Raw genomic sequence first — 13,684 nt, forward strand, 5'->3', positions numbered from 1 at the left:
GCGGTCCCATCCACCTGCGTCAGCTGCAGAGCCCGGTCTGTGGCCCAGAGCGACGGCATGAAGGTCTTTCTCCCGTGTCCACTCACAACGTCTGTTCAGGTGCCCGAACATGTAAGCAAGAAATGGAGCCGGAGCTGCCATCCCCGAGGACCGGCCCTGCTCGTCCAGCCCTCAGACCTCTGGGTGTTAGAACAGGACACAGTGACCTTGAAGTGACCTGTGCCCCAAGTGCCTGCATGTGAAGCTGAAACAGGAAGGCGGGCGTCAGGACCCTTGGACCAGCGGCTGAAAATTGAAAACGCTGTTTAGAATCCGCGGCTCGAGGTCGTGCAGTGGGCACCCAGGGCCGCGCCCTGCCGCTGCAGCTATGACCAGCCCCTTCCCTCTCTCCAGGTCCCCGCGGCCTTCCTTGACTGGTCTGACACTGTTGGCACTTCTGCCGGAAAGATTGGTTCCTGAATGATCACTCCTCTTGGTCCCAAAGAAACGCTTGTCACCTCTCACTTCCAGGCCTTTTCCTTTCGGGTGAAGGTACCACTGGGGACAAAGGGACCTGCAGGGGCCTCTCCTTCATGGGCCGCATCCCCGGGCCCATGTGTGGCAGCTGCAGAGCCCATCCGTGCTCACACGCCCACAGACGGCTGTCCCCTCAACCGTGAGGCCCTCTTAGTTTCGGGGGTCTCCCTGCCTGGTGGAGGTCACGTGCCTTATCTGAGACCTGGAGGGGCCCTTCACTCGAGGGGCAATGCTGTGGGTGCTGTGGGAAGCCACAGAGCAGGGCAGCCCCCTGGGCCCCGTGCCCCTTGGCTTGCTGGATTGTGGGGGACAGGGGCTGAGTCAAGTCACGGACACTTGGGGAGCTCTGGCCTCAGCCGGCCCTCCAGGACGCTCCCGTCCATGCGGGTCTCTGTAGTGTGGCTGGGGAGGACGTGCAGGGCCTGTCTGTCCTCGGACCTGGTCGCCAGTCTTGTCACTGTCTGGCCCACAGGCTGAGGCAGAAATGCGTCCGTAGTATTGAAAACAGGAAAGAAGGAGAACAGGAAGAACTGTTCTGCCATGTCTGTGCGCACACATGCCCATACACGCACCTCTCCAAGCAGAGTTCACATCCCCCTCACGTGCATTCGCACCCCTGTGTGACTTGCACATGACGGTGTACACCCTGCACACGCCTGAGGAAGTGACAGCTGTGCGTGAAGTCGCCTTCTTTCAGGGCAGGTCTCCGGTCGAGCAGCGTCACCCGGGGAGGTTCTAGGTCACTGGGAATCCCAAGTGACAAACGCCAAACCGGGGCTCCAGGGGACACAGGGTCAGTGCCGGGGGCCTCTGCCCTCCCTTCAGGCAGACTGGACAGACAGATGCTCCTGGCTGACGAGACCATCGGTGTTGTCCACGGATTTGGTCACCACAGATTTGGTGACCTCGACCCCATGCTGGCAGCACGCAGGCTCCCACCACACCTCACTCGGCTGCCCGGTGTTTCCTCAGGAGCTGCCCAGCCTCCTGGAGCTCAGGGGCAGGAGGCCACTCCCCAGCGCCGGGGCCACTTAAATAGCAAGGCCACCAACAAATGACACAAAAATGAACAAAGTGTGGCACTCACAGGACAGCGAGGATTCAGTTGCAGGCTGAGCGTCACCTTGCCCCACTCCATCTGGGAGTGTGGTGGGCACACAGGTTTGCACGTCACCTTCCCACCGTTGCACCAGATGGACTTGGTGATTTTTCCGGCATTGCAGTCATTTCAGGTGCTCCATTTTTTCACATTAAAGGCTTAGAACTGACATGATATCCACTCAGCACTCAATTCTGTTTAGACATCTGAAGTCAGAGCACTTTTTCTGTGTTTCCCACAGTGGCACCGTCGCCACCAACACTCAGAGTGTCTCGTTCGGCACCGTCACCTCACCGACACACAGGCATCCCTGGTAACACGTGGCATTCAGGAACCCCAGCCCTCCCCTGCCCCTCCGCGTGGCCCAGTCAGAAGTTCCGGATGAGGCAGCACGCAGGGTGCCCATCCTGATCTGTGATGCAGACACCAGCCCGCAGTGCCCACGGCGTTGTGGGTGAGACACGAGACAAACTCACACGGATTACCAAGTCCTGTGGAGGACCGGGGACGGCACGGCCACTCTCTCAGGGGAGAGCACCCCACCCCTTGCCTGGACAGGCTTTTATTGCTTTTCTGGGCACATTACATTGGGGGTGGTCCTCATTTACTACGGACAGGTTCGCTTTAGGTGGTTACCTTTTACAGAAAACAAAGCACAGGATGTTGCTAAATACAAAAAAAGGAGGGTTCTTTGCAAATGTAAAGGGAAAAGTGGTTGAACTGGCTACACTTGTCCTTGGAAGGTTTATCATGGACTTTAGGAAGTTACTTTAAAGATATGCAGTAAGTGTTGGCTGGCTCAATTCAGGGTGAGGGAGTTTTAGCAAGAATTACATCTCGCCCCGGCTGGTGTGGCTCAGTGGATTGAGCGCGGGCCTGCGAACCAAATCATAGCGGTTCAGTTCCCAGTCGGGGCACGTGCCTGGGTTGCAGGCCAGTTCCCGGTTCCCAGTTCCCAGCAGGGGATGAATGACAGGCAACCATACATTGATATTTCTCTCTCTCTCTCTCCTTCCCTTCCCCTCTAAGATAAATAAATTTTTAAAAAATCTTTAAAAAAAATTACGTCTCAAAGTGGCCTAGGTACAATGCAGGCCTGATTCCCCACGGGAGAACCTATCTGTGGGTGTGGGTCCTGTGCACTGGACCTCGCTTTCCACTGGCATTTTCAAGTGGGTGCTGGGTCCACACCACGCAGAACAGTCTCCTACAGATCTGGCCTCCAGTGTTAGGGCAAGGAGACCCTCACTCTCATGGCCTGGGCGCTGCCACTGAGCCCTTGTGATGGCAAGTAGAACCAGCCGCAGGACAAGGGAGAACAGAAAGAGTCCAAATACCAGCATTTGCTGTCCCTGAGCTTCTGGGTCGAACTGTCCCTGAAGCCCATCCCTCTGGACCTGTCAGCTGGAAAGAGTGACACACCCCCTTTGTTATGTTACCGTGCGTGAGTGCGAACTGGCAGAAGCTGCACAAGCGCAGGTGGGTGCCAGCTGAGGGGCGGGGCTTGGCTGCACACGGACCAGGAAAAGCACTGAGGGGGGTTATAAAGGGAAGCCACCCACCGCCTCTTGTGAAGATGCATGGAAGCACAGCCTCGGACAGCTTCCAGCTGAGGCTGCCGCTACGGCCGCCGCTACGGCCCCACAGACAAAGCCCGCTGACTCGGGACCTCTGTGTCCCCCACAGGAAAGTTGGTTTTGTGAGTTATCATTCTAGAGTCAAACCCCCCACATTAAAGGCACTGTTTAGAAGAGAAATAAGCTCTGCTGCTGAGAGCAGAGAGCATTTCCACCCATGTCGGAGGCCGACACCCAGGGTTGTGCCCTTCCACTTACTGACCTGCGAAGGGGTTTTAAGAACAAACAGGACTGACAGCCGGCCCGGGGACACGGGGGGACTTTCCGGTGTCTCAGTGCCCGGCCGCTGCACTGTCACGTCTGACCAGCAGAGCTATTTCTGGGGAAGCAGAAACAGCGAACTCACTGAAAATACTCATGATCGATCCAAGCTTCCTCTTTCAGAGAAAACTCGGAAGTTTCCCCTTCCGTATTCTTGTGGAAACCCTCCCAGGTGCCAGACACGAGGCCCCCGAGGACCTGCCACTGGCTGACTCACAGGCCGGCCCTGCCGATGAGTGATGCCCAGTCATGTTTTGGTCACTGGGTGCTGCGCACTCACCCCGGGAGACGGTGATTAAAACCCGAGTGGGTTCCTTTCTTGGCGTTGGCACTTGAAAACAAGCAATGTTTCCTCTTGGAAAGTACAAGAGGAGCAAAGCAGAATGAAACACACATCTTGCCCTCATGGGAAGGGCTTGCGCTGCCAACACATGCAAAGGCACAGCCGTGGAGACTGAAGGACCAGCGCGGGGCCCAAAGGCGCAGGGGGTCGGGGGGCAGGGTGGGGGGCCTGCGTCAGGCCCAGGGATTCCTGTCAACAGCAGCACGTCACACGGCAACATCCCAAATCATCGGCAAAAGAACAGGCCCTCCCATAGGTGGCCTAGAGACCACTGTGAAAAGTTAGTTCATTAGAAGACAGCGTTTGTTACCATCAGTTCCAGGCGGATGCAAGCCTGGTGTGCCGGGGCTCTCTGCTCAGACGGGTGTGTGCCAGGAGCTTTGCCCCTGCCCCACATGAGACCTGGTGTCTCATCAGGCGCCCGCACCGAGCCCAAAAGGCCCCGCACCTGCAGGCTCTCCCCATTAGAAAATGCAGGGCAGTTGGCACGGGGCCCAGCCCAGCCTCCACCCCCAACCCTGGAGGCTGGGCCCTGCAGGAGCAACTTTCCAGGTGGGCTCTGGGGTTCTGCACCCTGCTCTCAGCGTGATCCCCCGACTGGAGACCCGGCCCTGCACCTTCTGGGTGCTCATGAGGACAAGGGCTCCGTGTGGGAGGACGGTGGAGCCCGGGGCAGAGGGGCAGGCCCTTTCCCTCAACCACACAGCTGTGGCCGTGAGCCCCTTCCTGGTCTCAGCCCGCCACATGCACCCGGGCCTGAAATCCCCATTCTCTGTGCCGTGCTCCCCACTTCTGGAGCTTGGCCAGACTTAAATCTGTCACCAAGCGACCCCCTCAGGCCTGGTAGTTCCGGCTTTGTAAAGTCCCCCTCAGCTGATAAGGCGCCAAAGCCGAGGCTGAGGACCAGGAGTGGGCAGCTTTCTGCTTGTGCTGGGACCTGCAGGACGCATGCCAGGCCTCTGTGACATGCTGCCAGGACAGAGGTCCACACGCAACCATGGGGGACCCCTGTTAGCACCCCCGGGTGTCCTCCCGGCCGGCGCCAAGAATAGCCGCACCCGGTCTGTGGCCACAGCCGTCAGGAAGCCACCGGACGTTCCCGCCCACGTGTGGGATCTGCGCTTGGGAGAAGCCTGTGTTTAAGGCCCTGACAGATGCTGCAGCCTGGTGCCCGGGGCCAGGCCTCCTGACGGGCTGCCAGCGCATCCAAACTGGCCATCTGGCCACAGAGGCAGCTCCGGGAACTCGGGGGAGGCGGCCAGTTCTCGAGGAGTGGGTGCAGTGACCATCCAGCTGACACCCGTCCCTAACACCCAAATAAGCAGGTGTCCGCCCTCCCGCGGGGATGCTAATCGAGCTGCCACCGTCCCTCTTCTGTCCAAAGGGCTGCAGCCCCGGCGTGGCCCCGGGTGCACGCCAGGCAATGCTGATGCAGAACCTGCCCCAGGTGTGGGCCGGGCTGACAGGAACTGGTGCTGGGACGAAGACACACAGGGCGGGCTGCTGGCCGGCCGGCCGGCCAGGGCCCAGCCAGACTCCAGGGCTAAGGCCGACGCCTGACACCCAGTGAGGACTGGACAGACACAGAGATGCCCCAGAGCCAGGCCGGAGGGCAGCCTGGACCTGGGGTCACACTGGACCTGGGGTGGTGCTGGCACACAGCCAAGCCTGGGACAGGTGGGATGGCTGCACAGGAGACTCACTCAGACTCGGACTCCCATCTGCCAACTGGGGGAGCACCCTGGCCTCACCCAGTGCTGCCCTCTACTGGCCGGCCTGGACACACAGCCCCGCACGGCCTCTTAGGGCCAAGGGAGAAACAGCACCTGGGATAGGGCTTGCATGCTTGCAAGACTGAGTTCGGTCTGCAAAGCCAGGACAAGGAGCTGGGCCGGCGGCTGCTGGCGGCCACAGCCAGGAGGAGTGACCAGGTGGACAACGAGATGCAGGCCCGCTAGCTAGTGCCTGAGCTTTCTGCTCTGCCAGAGCCCACGGGGATGAGGAGTGGCCACCGGGCCAAGAGGCCCAGGGCTGCTATGTCCTCTGGCAGGACCGAAGTCCACGCCAGTCACTGTGACCTTGCCAGATGCCAGGGAGGGGCCCAGAGAGAGGGTCCCCCAGAAGGCTCCCGTCCCCAGTCGGAATGGATGTCACTGACATCACACCCTCAGTCTGGAGAGGTGCCGGGGTAAAAAGCCTAACTTCTGAGTGATGGCTTCCAAAGGCTCCGAAATTGGGGGTGGGGGCTGGATCCAGGTTTCCCTTGAGAGGTTCCAGGGGCGGCCTCTCCAAAGGCCTCCTCCCCCCCGGGCGGGAATCAGAAATGCTCGGAGGAGGGCCGTGGGTGGGAAGTGTGTCCACACCTGGGCTTGCTTCCAACTGGTTGGAAATGCTTGCCTGTGTTTCGAAGGGAGAAAGTTCGGCCGAGTTCTGACCCCACACGTTGGCGTCTGCGCCGAGGTGGACTCCGCCAGCATCTGGACTCTGAAGGAGGAGCTCGACCCACAGCCTTGGTAAGTCAGAAAGTGTCACCGAAGCCCTTGGGTGGCAGCCTTCCTCTCCGGCGTAAGGAAGAGCATTCACGTGGCTCAAATGGCAGCCAGGCCCCTGGGCTGTGCACTCTCTGAACCTCAAACCCGGTGACCAGGCCCATGAGGACCCTGCCTCCCCAGGCGCTGTCCCTGAAAGAGCCTGGTGCCCTCAGAGCAGCCAGAGTCGGTGGGCACTGGTGCCCAGACAGACACGCCTGGCCAGGGGCCACCCCACTTAGAGTCCTTATGTGAGGAGGGGGTACTGGACCACGAGAGCGAGGTTCTTCAGGTCTGGAAAAAAGAGTGCTACTCATTCCGACCACGTCCCTGGCTCCTTTGTGGAACAAGGGGAGTGTGGCCTGAGAACTACCAGGAGGTAAAAAATAGAAAAGAGCCTAAGTCAGCCGTGGCCGAGCACAGGTGCCGAGGCGACTCCGGCACCTCCCTGTGTGGGCTCACAGGACATCGGTCCAGCTCATCCCACTCAGCACAGCGTCCTCCAGGCCCCACCATGTCCGACAGGTGCCAGGATGCCCTCCCTTTCGGACTGAACCCCATCCCACTCCGTGAACACTGTGCCATGCACACAGTGGACGGACGCCCCTTCAAGACCCTGAGGTCAGCTCTTTGGGGTACAGAGCCAGCCTCCACGATATTAGTGTATGATTTCATCTTTCTCTGTGGTACTTCTTAACACAAGTTTGTCGAACTTAATTCATCTAATTCAGGTACACTGTAACTAACCTTTTCTGACATTCATAGCCTATGTCATCTCCACATAAGTCGTGTGCCAATAAACGTCTGTGATCAGAGAGACAGACACACAGACAGACTTGGGGCAAGGCAGCTTCCCGGGGCCTCGCTGCCAGTCTGGTTTTGCTTTCCCTTTGCCGAGTCTCGTGGGACCGCAGACCCTGCCCTGAGTCTTGGGGCTGCTGCCTGCATTTGGGCTCCGCATCGGCAACGCAGACCCTACCCCAGTTCCTGCTGGGATTTGGAGAACGGGAGCCTTTTACTCACTCGGGCAACCGTAACCCCTGGGACACCCTGAGCCCCCGGGCACTGCCACCCCAGCCCCACCACCTTCAGTTTGAACGTCTTGCCCACCTCTCGTCAGTGGGACAGATCTCAGGGGGGTCCCCAAGACCCACCCCTGAAAAGGAGACGCCCTCCACGCTGCCACTTCCTCAGGACTAGGTGGCTCACATATTCCTCTTAAACCAGGACCCTTGAGGTGAGAGAGATCCTGGTGAGGACACCGGCCTGTGCACAGGACACGGCTCCTCTCTGCCACTCCTGGGCACTGTCACTACCCCGCTTCCCATTCCAGGAAGGGACACGGAGTCCCCCCACCCCCTTAGTGTGTGTTCCAGCTCTGGGTCAAGCGAAGCTGCCTCTCTCGAGTGCAAATTCAATCCCCTTCTTCCCCTGCTTATGAGACTGGGCTTTACCATTTTGTTTGGACCAAGCTATAAATACGGAAAAATCTATTTCGGCCCACACATGGAATCTTTAAAGGTCCAACTGCGCCCCCGTGTGGGAACATACAAGAATGCAAACCAGGGAAGCTGAACTCCAGAAACCACTGATCTGACCACTCTGCGGAACTCGGGTTCTTGTCGTGCTTGGTAGAGCTTATCAGCTTCTTGATTCTTTAAGACCAGGTGCCATGCTTACTATAGAATGTATTCATTAACTTATTTCCTCAACAAGTATTTCCTAAGACCTGTATACCCCAAGTGTTTTAACCAGATGCTTAATAGGAAATAACAGCATCAGTGCAACACAACTGTTTGTGGGAGACCACAGCTGTCTTCACGGGTCCGTGAGAACCCCAGTTGCCTCCCCCGACGCTGCCACCATTTATGACATGAAGACACCCCAGAGAAGGCTGGCAGTCACTGTGACCAAAGAAGGCAAGCAGGTTTGCACAAGCAATGGCCTTGTCTGGCTGGGGTGGAAGTAATTCTGGGAAAGTGTAACGTGGTGAGAGAAAGCCGAAATGCCACCCCTCCAGGGACCAGTGTTGTTCGGTCATGTCGCCCATCTGTTCTGTGTGTGCCGGTCCCCTCACCAGAACCACAGGGCTCCATGCTGTCACCGTTGCACAGTAGGGCAGCGAGGCAGCTCCTCCTGGAGGGCCAGCAGTTTGCTGGGGAGAATCTCAGGGGGCGGGAAGAGGCCAGAGGACGCTGAGTGGGTCGCCCCACTGCAGGCTCTTCCGATGCCCCGCCTGTGGGATTCAGTGAGCTTAGCTCGCTAAGGGCTATCAGCACCCATAGACCCTCGCTGGTCCTACTGTGCACACAGGATAGACCGACTCCTGGCGTGCAGACTTCAGATTCCATGAAGGGCGGCTCTTGGCTATATTAACTGCGTGAGGAAGCTCTGAAAGACTGCAGGCTGCTGTGCCCGCATGGCCACAAAACAAAGCAGACCCCAGGCCTTTTGCGTCAGAGGCTGGACAAGGGCATATGAGCTGGAACCTTCCCTGCCATCACCAGGGTCCCAACACCCACGCGAGGCAGCAGTTTCTGTGAAACTGTCACCACTTCCGACTGGTGCCGTCTCCACATCACTCATGCAATAGATACTAAATATTTTCCTTTTTAAAAGATTTTATTTATTTATTTTTAGAGAGAAAGGAAGGGAGGAAGAGAGGGAGAGAAATATTAATGTGTGGTTGCGTCATGTGTGCCCTCTACTGGGGACCTGGCGCACAACCTAGGCATGTGCCCTGACTGGGAATCAAACCAGCAACCCTTTGGTTCTCAGGCTGGCATTCAATCCACTGAGCCACACCAGCCAGGGCTAAATATCTTTAATGTAGTGCTTTTTAAATTTAGCCTTATCCCAAGTAACACAAGTAACAACCTGGCTTAACATATTTGTTCTATTACACATTCAAAGCTATATGACAAAGTGAAATAAAAAATGTCTGTGTACTACCTAAAAACCTTTCTTGTACCAAAGGATCCAGTGTAGCAGTTTTGAAAAACTGGAATTAACGTTTGCCTCTGGGGAAACGCCGTGGGTCACGTGCACCTGCGAGTCCGACCGCACAAAGCGCTGCCCTCCCTCCTGTTGCTCGAAGCGCAGCCTCGAGCCGCACAGGACCAGCACAGGACCCGGTGGTGCGTGGAAACCCTGGCGGAATGTCTCCATCTAGTGGCCGCCATTGTCATTACACCCAGAAGCCAGCTCCCGCCACGTGCTCAGTACACGGTTTCCTTTCAGGGGCTTGAAAACGTTCTGGAACTGAATGGTGGAGATGGCTGCACACCTCTGTGAATATACGACACCCGCTGGATTGTGCGCTTTAAAGGAACGCTTTACGTTTCGAATGTATAGCTCAGTCTTTTAAAAGGAACGACTGTGGAAGGATTCAACGTGCCCAGAAAGTGAAAACCCCGTTCGCGCCGTCTTCTGTGAAATCACCTGACACGTGGCCAGGGTGCCGTTTTGTCCCCTGCATGTTGAGGGCGTGACAGTCACATCCAGGGGTCTTAAAAATGGAAACTGCTTCTCTCATTTGCATGTTTCTGAGCCATGGCTACAGTCCCTGTTAAATGCCATCTCCCCAGGCTTCATTTCTCGGATCGGATATTCTTTTTAAGGCCATTTCCCCCTAAAAAGGGCTTCCAGTGGTGATGACACAGACCTGAACGTGCAGCGGTTACTGTCGCTCCTGTTCACAGTGGAGTCTAGGGGAGCTGTCTCCGAGAGGGAGGCTGAGGAACATCTGTGCTCCCGGAAGCCACGTGTTACCACAAGACGCTTGGCCAGGCGGGTGCCCGGCGCCCCCCCACCTCGATCACACCCCCCCTGCAGCACACCGGCTGCCCCACAGAGGCCCTGATGTCCCATCACACACCCGCTCCAGCGTCTCCTTAGAGCTCTCGGGGATGGATCACTGCAATTACTCTGTGAAGGTCTTTGTCACTGGGTGCAAAACACCCAGAAAGAGTAATTGTTATCATTTAGGACTCAAGCATTAATTTTCCAGCTGAGACGCAGCCTCAGCCACACACAGCCACAGGTGTGGGGGAGCAGAAAACAAAGACCCCTGAACATCGCACATGCGTGGGGTGGGGGTGAGGATGGGGCACTGACGGGTGCTCTCCTGGTCCCAAGGACACACATGCACCGCCCCCCCTGACCCTTAGGTGTGCCACTGCCACGCCTTGCCTGTAAGCCTCAGAGGACAGGCCAGCACTGGCCCCACAGGGAGGCCCTGCTGCCCAGCTGCAGCCACAGTGGGGGGAGTACCCCCTCTGTCCTCATCTGCAGAGATGCACACGGGCCACTTTGGCGCTGGGGGGGGGGGCACATGTGCCCCGAGCGCCAGGGCCACCTGGGCAGCCAGTGCTGCAGTTCAACTCCCCTCTACCCAGCCTGCATCCCCTCCCCTCCCCTCCCCTCCCCTCCCCTCTTCGCACCTGGTCCTAAACACACCTCACACCCTGACATCAATCCCAGGTCAACCAGTCTGCAGTGCCCAGCAGCCATCCTGACAACGTGCCTGAGACATCAGCCTTTCTGCTGCCCAGGGCTCTGCTACTGGAACCCCCAGAACTTTGATCTCCACAGCCCTGATTCCTGCTTTCTCTTTTCCTCCTGCCCAAACCCCACACACCCTCTCCTTCTCTCGGGTGGGGTGCAGAGGCAGGCACCATGCCGCAGCTGCTCCACAGCAGAACTGGGGGAAATGGGCACCTGTGGGCCCTGGGACAAGGGGGCTGAGAGAAAGAAAACCCCAGGGAGAGAAGAGCTGGCTCTGGGTCTCCTGCCATCAGTGGCCTTTCCTGCCCCGAGGCACTTCATGAGTGTGGGCAGAGTCTGAGCCTGAGCTTGTCAAAGATGCAGAGACTTGGCCACGTGAAGACAAGCCCTCTGTGTAGGCGGAGACAGACTAAAGACAAAGGTTTTCCTCCCAGGACATTTGCGTGGTGCTAGGGAGGCCTGCAGGGCTTGGGGCTGTGCCCAGGCTTGCAAGACGGTACGAAATCTCCTGGCACTTGAGAGGATAAACAACTTCCCACCAGCAGGAAGGGCCTGCCGCAGCGCACAAGGAGCCTCACTTCCCAGATGCCTGAAGCCAAGAGGACGGAGCCACACCTGACTCCAGCACAGCCCTGGCAGAGTTGGTTGCTGACTTGAGTGGAGATGACCAGCCCTGTGCCCTGTGTGGCTACCGAAGGCACACAGGTGTTCTGAATGCCTGGCATGTTTTGTGGAAGTTCCAGGGACAGCCCTGGGCCTCGAGGGCCTGTGCAGAAGGGGCCTGGGAGCAAGTTCTGAGACTCACTGGGGGAACAGTGCCCGGGGGAGAAGTCGAGAAGCCTCTGTGAGGCCGCTGCAGAATGGCCTCTTGAGGCTTCTACAACTGTTTGGGGAGGGCAGCAGCTGGCGAACTTGCAGGAGCTGCTGAGCCGGGAAGAGCAGGTTTCTGTGACAGCTGGACTGACCTGGGCTGGTTGGAGTGACTGAGGTCGCCTCCTTTTGTCAGGAAAAGGATTGAAGCTCCAGGGGAAAGAAGTGGAGTACCACCTCTTTGAGGCAGACCAGACAGCCCGCATGTCAGTGCGGGTCAAGTACAGGGAGGCAAAAGTGGGCTACAGGTGGGAGTGCGAAAAACAAGTTTATTCTCAGCTATTTACTAATTATGGTGTGGTTCCCATAGGAACAACTGTGTTAGAACTGGGGACAGCCAACCGCGCCTCCATGGCAGCAATGTGAAAATTGTGTTGGTTTTCTAAACAAGGGTCAAAGTCACTTTAATACGAAATATGTGCTTTCACCAAAAGCATTCTGTTAATTACAGAAAAACAGTGCCGCCGCCCCCCCCCCCACTTAGTGAGACATGTGTGCTTCTTGGAGAACCAGGGAAAGAAACATCAGCGACAGCTGCTGCCAGGAAGGGTGGCTTCCTTCCACACTGGGTCACACCTGAGGACCTGGACTTTGAAGGAGTGTCTAGAGAAGACCCTGGGGGACCGCAGGGAGCGTCTCTAGAGTGGGGCCAGGACGCAGGTGCAGAGTAACAGGTGTTGAGGGAAAACTGTCCCTGAAAGGCCAAAGTCTGCGAGCTTTTGTAACACTCACAGGCAGTGGGCCCAGTGCCAACCACGTGCTGCAGGCCTACCCCTCTTTTCCACTTCTTCCATTTCTGTACTTTTGATCTTCCAGGAGTTTACCTATTTCACCTGACTTATCTAACTCCTAACTCGGTGACAAGCGTGTGTTCACGTCATTCTTTTTTAGTCCTGTGAGGTCAGCAGTGCTATCTTCTCTTTCATTCCTGACTTGAGTAATTCCTTTTCATTTTTTTGTCAATCCAGCTAGTTTGGTCAATTTTAAAAATCTTTTTAAAGAATCAACTTTTGGGTTCATAGATTTCCTCCACTGTTTTTCTATTTCACTTATTTCTGCTCTAATAATTATTTCTTGTCTGCTTGCTTTGGGTTTCATTTGCTCTTCTTTTTCTGATTTCTTATGGCCAAAGGCTAGATTATTGATTTGAGAAGTTTACTCTCCTTTAGCTATAGATATTTTAGCCATATACTCTAAGCATTGCATTAGCTGCGGCACACAAGTTTTAGTCTACGTTCTTCCTTTCAATCCCATTTTCTTACTGCTCTGTGACTTCTTAGACACACTCGTTACTTATTACTATTTAGTTTCCAGCCAACTGCGAATTTCCCACGTAGACTCCTAATTTAACTTCAGAGAACAAGCTCGGTGAGGTTCACGCACACTCTGAGAACTGTTGTTAGTCCCGTAAGAGACCGGGGAACGCGCTCGTGCACGGCATGTACCGCGGGCCCCGCCTGCACGTCCTCGTAGCGAGCACCCAACCTCCGCGGCAGCAGGGGCAGGTGCTTCAGTCGACAGCTGGCTCAACAGCAAGTGTCTAGTACCCGCTGTGAGGAATGCCCTTCACGGTCCCCACGGCGACTTCCAGAAGCTCTCCGTACTAGGAACTGGCGACGGCACCATAGACTCCCCACGGGGTCACGGGGGCAGAACAGCCCAGAAAGCAGCCTGAATACACAAAACGACCTGGGGCGTCCCTCGCCCCCTGACCCCTGACCGCGCACTAGACTGCCGGAACAGCGACTCAGAGCCTCGCGTTGCATGCCGGGACTCGTGGTTCTCAGAAAGACCGCCTTACTCTCGAGGGGTTGTTCTGACGGCGGCCCGCGTTGCAGGCCGGGACTCGTAGTTCTCAGGACAACGGCCTTAGCACGGGAGAGGTCAGTAGGACGGCGGCTCGCGTTGCCTGACGGGACTCGTT

This window comes from Sturnira hondurensis, unplaced genomic scaffold, assembly GCF_014824575.4.
Source record: "Sturnira hondurensis isolate 20B ecotype Veracruz unplaced genomic scaffold, ASM1482457v3 Scaffold0001872, whole genome shotgun sequence".
NCBI lineage: Eukaryota > Metazoa > Chordata > Mammalia > Chiroptera > Phyllostomidae > Sturnira > Sturnira hondurensis.